Raw genomic sequence first — 7,283 nt, 5'->3', positions numbered from 1 at the left:
ACACATACAAACACACACACAGAAACTTTAGACACACAACTGGTAGTGTCGAGCCAAAGACGTAGCAGTATGAGGAGGGCACTGAACCCATCCGTGCTCCAAAGGAGGAGAGGCCTTTCCCTGATGCACACATGCATTCTCCCTCCTTCTCCCCCAAACCTGCCTCCTCCTCAAGCCCACGCATTATTACGTAGAATACAATTAGGCAGCGCTCTCAGGTTACAGAATTGTCAGCGATGCTCTCGTTAAAACAACAGCACAGTCAAACAGACAGCATGCTAGCATGTGAAATGCGATCAGTTCTTTCAGACACGGCTCATGATGAATGGAGCCACACAAGGAGGACTGCAGCTGTGCTGCGCCCCGAGCCGGACTGGGAGAATGGCAACCTACCAAAGTGCTGCACACTCTCATTTCACCCTCAGAGGCAGAAAAGGGGACTGCAAAGGACTCATGGGTCTCCCATGCTCTCCGCAAAGGACTCCCATTCCTCCTGCGGACCAAAGGTAACAACAAAAGCAGCTTTTTATTTGTAGAGCACACAACTCTTGGTAAATACACAGCTAAAACTGTCCCCGCTTTAAGTGCTGTAAAGCACTTAAAGCGGGGACAGTTTTAGCTGTGTAATTTGAAAACCTTGCCTCTAAGTGCATAGATGATGAAGTTCGAATGGGAGAACTGTGTCCACTTGCGTTGAGCATTCTTTCAGTGAGAAAGGATTTGGTTACATTTTGCCTCTTTAGCACTGATTCTCATTCTTGTCAATCAACGGTGAAATTTCTGTGTTAATTTCTAGCGGAGGTAATAGAGTTAGTCCAAAATCATAGGTGTATATAAGTCCAGGTTGACAAGTATGCCCAAAATCCCAGGCACTGAGCTGAAACGGGGATGATTTCCCAGTGGGCCTCACGTCCCACAGAAACCGCTGTGCAAAAGTCGAGAAACAGATACAGAAAGTGACTGGCCTAAGGCTTGTCACTTGAATGTGAGTGGCTGAATGAGTGGCGGATGGTTGGAAATTAAATCCAAATTCCCTGACCTCTAATTTCAGAGGGTGCAGTGCCTCCCCAATGCCCGATTTTAGAGTTTGCCGTCTCAGCAAGAGCTTTACTGCACTGAAGTCACCGTGAAAAGACATCAGCTTCCATCCGCACAGTCATTGCCCCCTGGTCTCTAATGAGAGTTTGCCCAGTTAAAGTTGCAACATTGGGTTTAACGTGAGAGATCTTGACTTTCAGCCTGTAACTTTTGAAAAGGGTCGATGTACTTAGGGGTTCCTGCCACAAAGTAAGAGTCAAGGACGCTCTTCCGCAAAGAGGAGCTGGCCTTAGTGGGAAATGGTGAATGAGCTCCTTTAAATCACCGCTCTGTCACCAATCCTTAAGAAAACTTTCTAAGAACATACATGTCTTGTGTTTCCAGGAGGGCTGGGATTTGTGCAAGGTTCTGAGTAACATGCTACCACAGGAAGGTGGAGGTCCTGCTCAGCCCTAGAGACAGACACACACATACAAACACACACACAGAAACTTTAGACACACAACTGGTAGTGTCGAGCCATAGACTTAGTAGTTTCAGGAGGGCACTGAACACATCCGTGCTCCAAAGGAGGAGAGGCCTTTCCCGGATCCACACGTGCATTCTCCCTCCTTCTCCCCCAAAGCTGCCTCCTCCTCAAGCCCGCGCATTATTACGTAGAATACAATTAGGCAGCGCTCTCAGGTTACAGAATTGTCAACGATGCTCTCGTTAAAACAACAGCACAGTCAAACAGACAGCATGCTAGCATGTGAAATGCGATCAGTTCTTTCAGACACGGCTCATGATGAATGGAGCCACACAAGGAGGACTGCAGCTGTGCTGCGCCCCGAGCCGGACTGGGAGAATGGCTACCTACCAAAGTGCTGCACACTCTCATTTCACCCTCAGAGGCAGAAAAGGGGACTGCAAAGGACTCATGGGTCTCCCATGCTCTCCGCAAAGGACTCCCATTCCTCCTGCGGACCAAAGGTAACAACAAAAGCAGCTTTTTATTTGTAGAGCACACAACTCTTGGAAAATACACAGCTAAAACTGTCCCCGCTTTAATTGCTTTACAGCACTTAAAGCGGGGACAGTTTTAGCTGTGTAATTTGAAAACCTTGCCTCTAAGTGCATAGATGATGAAGTTCGAATGGGGGAACTGTGTCCACTTGCGTTGAGCATTCTTTCACTGAGAAAGGATTTGGTTACATTTTGCCTCTTTAGCACTGATTCTCATTCTTGTCAATCAACGGTGAAATTTCTGTGTTAATTTCTAGCGGAGGTAATAGAGTTAGTCCAAAATCATAGGTGTATATAAGTCCAGGTTGACAAGTATGCCCAAAATCCCAGGCACTGAGCTGAAAAGGGGATGATTTCCCAGTGGGCCTCACGTCCCACAGAAACCGCTGTGCAAAAGTGGAGAAACAGATACAGAAAGTGACTGGCCTAAGGCTTGTCACTTGAATGTGAGTGGCTGAATGAGTGGCGGATGGTTGGAAATGAAATGCAAATCCCCTGACCTCTAATTTCAGAGGGTGCAGTGCCTCCCCAATGCCCGATTTTAGAGTTAAACGTCTTGGCAAGAGCTTTACTGCACTGAAGTCACCCTGAAAAGACATTAGCTTCCATCCGCACAGTCATTGCCCCCTGGTCTCTAATGAGTGTTTGCCCAGTTAAAGTTGCAACATTGGGTTTAACGTGAGAGATCTTGACTTTCAGCCTGTAACTTTTGAAAAGGGTCGATATACTTAGGGCTTCCTGCGACAAAGTAAGAGTCAAGGACCCTCATCCGCAAAGAGGAGCTGGCCTTAGTGGGAAATGGAGAATGAGCTCCTTTAAATCACCGCTCTGTCACCAATCCTTAAGAAAACTTTCTAAGAACATACATGTCTTGTGTTTCCAGGAGGGCTGGGATTTGTGCAAGGTTCTGAGTAACATGCTACCACAGGAAGGTGGAGGTCCTGCTCAGCCCTAGAGACAGACACACACATACAAACACACACACAGAAACTTTAGACACACAACTCGTAGTGTCGAGCCAAAGACGTAGCAGTATGAGGAGGGCACTGAACCCATCCGTGCTCCAAAGGAGGAGAGGCCTTTCCCTGATCCACACGTGCATTCTCCCTCCTTCTCCCCCAAACCTGCCTCCTCCTCAAGCCCACGCATTATTACGTAGAATACAATTAGGCAGCGCTCTCAGGTTACAGAATTGTCAACGATGCTCTCGTTAAAACAACAGCACAGTCAAACAGACAGCATGCTTGCATGTGAAATGCGATCAGTTCTTTCAGACACGGCTCATGATGAATGGAGCCACACAAGGAGGACTGCAGCTGTGCTGCGCCCCGAGCCGGACTGGGAGAATGGCTACCTACCAAAGTGCTGTACACTCTCATTTCACCCTCACAGGCAGAAAAGGGGACTGCAAAGGACTCATGGGTCTCCCATGCTCTCCGCAAAGGACTCCCATTCCTCCTGCGGACCAAAGGTAACAACAAAAGCAGCTTTTTATTTGTAGAGCACACAACTCTTGGAAAATACACAGCTAAAACTGTCCCCGCTTCAAGTGCTGTAAAGCACTTAAAGCGGGGACAGTTTTAGCTGTGTAATTTGAAAACCTTGCCTCTAAGTGCATAGATGATGAAGTTCGAATGGGGGAACTGTGTCCACTTGCGTTGAGCATTCTTTCAGTGAGAAAGGATTTGGTTACATTTTGCCTCCTTAGCACTGATTCTCATTCTTGTCAATCAACGGTGAAATTTCTGTGTTAATTTCTAGCGGAGGTAATAGAGTTAGTCCAAAATCATAGGTGTATATAAGTCCAGGTTGACAAGTATGCCCAGAATCCCAGGCACTGAGCTGAAAAGGGGATGATTTCCCAGTGGGCCTCACGTCCCACAGAAACCGCTGTGCAAAAGTCGAGAAACAGATACAGAAAGTGACTGGCCTAAGGCTTGTCACTTGAATGTGAGTGGCTGAATGAGTGGCGGATGGTTGGAAATGAAATCCAAATCCCCTGACCTCTAATTTCAGAGGGTGCAGTGCCACCCCAATGCCCGATTTTAGAGTTAAACGTCTCGGCAAGAGCTTTACTGCACTGAAGTCACCCTGAAAAGACATCAGCTTCCATCCGCACAGTCATTGCCCCCTGGTCTCTAATGAGAGTTTGCCCAGTTAAAGTTGCAACATTGGGTTTAACGTGAGAGATCTTGACTTTCAGCCTGTAACTTTTGAAAAGGGTCGATGTACTAAGGGTTTCCTGCTTCAAAGTAAGAGTCAAGGACCCTCTTCCGCAAAGAGGAGCTGGCCTTAGTGGGAAATGGAGAATGAGCTCCTTTAAATCACCACTCTGTCACCAATCCTTAAGAAAACTTTCTAAGAACATAAATGTACTGTGTTTCCAGGAGGGCTGGGATTTGTGCAAGGTTCTGAGTAACATGCTACCACAGGAAGGTGGAGGTCCTGCTCAGCCCTAGAGACAGACACCCACATACAAACACACACACAGAAACTTTAGACACACAACTCGTAGTGTCGAGCCAAAGACTTAGTAGTATGAGGAGGGCACTTAACGCATCCGTGCTCCAAGGAAGGAGAGGCCTTTCCCTGATCCACACGTGCATTCTCCCTCCTTCTCCCCCAAACCTGCCTCCTCCTCAAGCCCACGCATTATTACATAGAATACGATTAGGCAGCGCTCTCAGGTTACAGAATTGTCAACGATGCTCTCGTTAAAACAACAGCACAGTCAAAAATACAGCATGCTAGCATGAGAAATGCGATCAGTTCTTTCAGACACGGCTCATGATGAATGGAGCCACACAAGGAGGACTGCAGCTGTGCTGCGCCCCGAGCCGAACAGGGAGAATGGCTACCTACCAAAGTGCTGCACACTCTCATTTCACCCTCAGAGGCAGAAAAGAGGACTGCAAAGGACTCATGGGTCTCCCATGCTCTCCGCAAAGGACTCCCATTCCTCCTGCGGACCAAAGGTAACAACAAAAGCAGCTTTTTATTTGTACAGCACACAACTTTTGGAAAATACACAGCTAAAACTGTCCCCGCTTTAAGTGCTGTAAGCACTTAAAGTGGTGGATGGTTGGAAATGAAATCCAAATCCCCTGACCTCTAATTTCAGAGGGTGCAGTGCCTCCCCAATGCCCGATTTTAGAGTTAAACGTCTTGGCAAGAGCTTTACTGCACTGAAGTCACCCTGAAAAGACATTAGCTTCCATCTGCACAGTCATTGCCCCCTGGTCTCTAATGAGAGTTTGCCCAGTTAAAGTTGCAACATTGGGTTTAACGTGAGAGATCTTGACTTTCAGCCTGTAACTTTTGAAAAGGGTCGATATACTTAGGGGTTCCTGCGACAAAGTAAGAGTCAAGGACCCTCTTCCGCAAAGAGGAGCTGGCCTTAGTGGGAAATGGAGAATGAGCTCCTTTAAATCACCGCTCTGTCACCAATCCTTAAGAAAACTTTCTAAGAAAATACATGTACTGTGTTTCCAGGAGGGCTGGGATTTGTGCAAGGTTCTGAGTAACATGCTACCACAGGAAGGTGGAGGTCCTGCTCAGCCCTAGAGACAGACACACACATACAAACACACACACAGAAACTTTAGACACACAACTGGTAGTGTCGAGCCAAAGACGTAGCAGTATGAGGAGGGCACTGAACCCATCCGTGCTCCAAAGGAGGAGAGGCCTTTCCCTGATGCACACATGCATTCTCCCTCCTTCTCCCCCAAACCTGCCTCCTCCTCAAGCCCACGCATTATTACGTAGAATACAATTAGGCAGCGCTCTCAGGTTACAGAATTGTCAGCGAAGCTCTCGTTAAAACAACAGCACAGTCAAACAGACAGCATGCTAGCATGTGAAATGCGATCAGTTCTTTCAGACACGGCTCATGATGAATGGAGCCACACAAGGAGGACTGCAGCTGTGCTGCGCCCCGAGCCGGACTGGGAGAATGGCAACCTACCAAAGTGCTGCACACTCTCATTTCACCCTCAGAGGCAGAAAAGGGGACTGCAAAGGACTCATGGGTCTCCCATGCTCTCCGCAAAGGACTCCCATTCCTCCTGCGGACCAAAGGTAACAACAAAAGCAGCTTTTTATTTGTAGAGCACACAACTCTTGGAAAATACACAGCTAAAACTGTCCCCGCTTTAAGTGCTGTAAAGCATTTAAAGCGGGGATAGTTTTAGCTGTGTAATTTGAAAAACTTGCCTCTAAGTGCATAGATGATGAAGTTCGAATGGGGGAACTGTGTCCACTTGCGTTGAGCATTCTTTCAGTGAGAAAGGATTTGGTTACATTTTGCCTCTTTAGCACTGATTCTCATTCTTGTCAAACAACGGTGAAATTTCTGTGTTAATTTCTAGCGGAGGTAATAGAGTTAGTCCAAAATCATAGGTGTATATAAGTCCAGGTTGACAAGTATGCCCAAAATCCCAGGCACTGAGCTGAAAAGGGGATGATTTCCCAGTGGGCCTCACGTCCCACAGAAACCGCTGTGCAAAAGTCGAGAAACAGATACAGAAAGTGACTGGCCTAAGGCTTGTCACTTGAATGTGAGTGGCTGAATGAGTGGTGGATGGTTGGAAATGAAATCCAAATTCCCAGACCTCTAATTTCAGAGGGTGCAGTGCCTCCCCAATTCCCGATTTTAGAGTTTACCGTCTCAGCAAGAGCTTTACTGCACTGAAGTCACCGTGAAAAGACATCAGCTTCCATCCGCACAGTCATTGCCCCCTGGTCTCTAATGAGAGTTTGCCCAGTTAAAGTTGCAACATTGGGTTTAACGTGAGAGATCTTGACTTTCAGCCTGTAACTTTTGAAAAGGGTCGATGTACTTAGGGGTTCCTGCCACAAAGTAAGAGTCAAGGACGCTCTTCCGCAAAGAGGAGCTGGCCTTAGTGGGAAATGGAGAATGAGCTCCTTTAAATCACCGCTCTGTCACCAATCCTTAAGAAAACTTTCTAAGAACATACATGTATTGTGTTTCCAGGAGGGCTGGGATTTGTGCAAGGTTCTGAGTAACATGCTACCACAGGAAGGTGGAGGTCCTGCTCAGCCCTAGAGACAGACACACACATACAAACACACACACAGAAACTTTAGACACACAACTGGTAGTGTCGAGCCAAAAACTTAGTAGTATGAGGAGGGCACTGAACCCATCCGTGCTCCAAAGGAGGAGAGGCCTTTCCCGGATCCACACGTGCATTCTCCCTCCTTCTCCCCCAAACCTG

The sequence above is a fragment of the Aotus nancymaae genome, unplaced genomic scaffold (assembly GCF_030222135.1).
Source record: "Aotus nancymaae isolate 86718 unplaced genomic scaffold, 86718_ANA_hifiasm-v0.15.2.pri h1tg000287l, whole genome shotgun sequence".
Lineage (NCBI taxonomy): Eukaryota > Metazoa > Chordata > Mammalia > Primates > Aotidae > Aotus > Aotus nancymaae.
Note: the sequence above shows the minus strand (reverse complement) of the source record.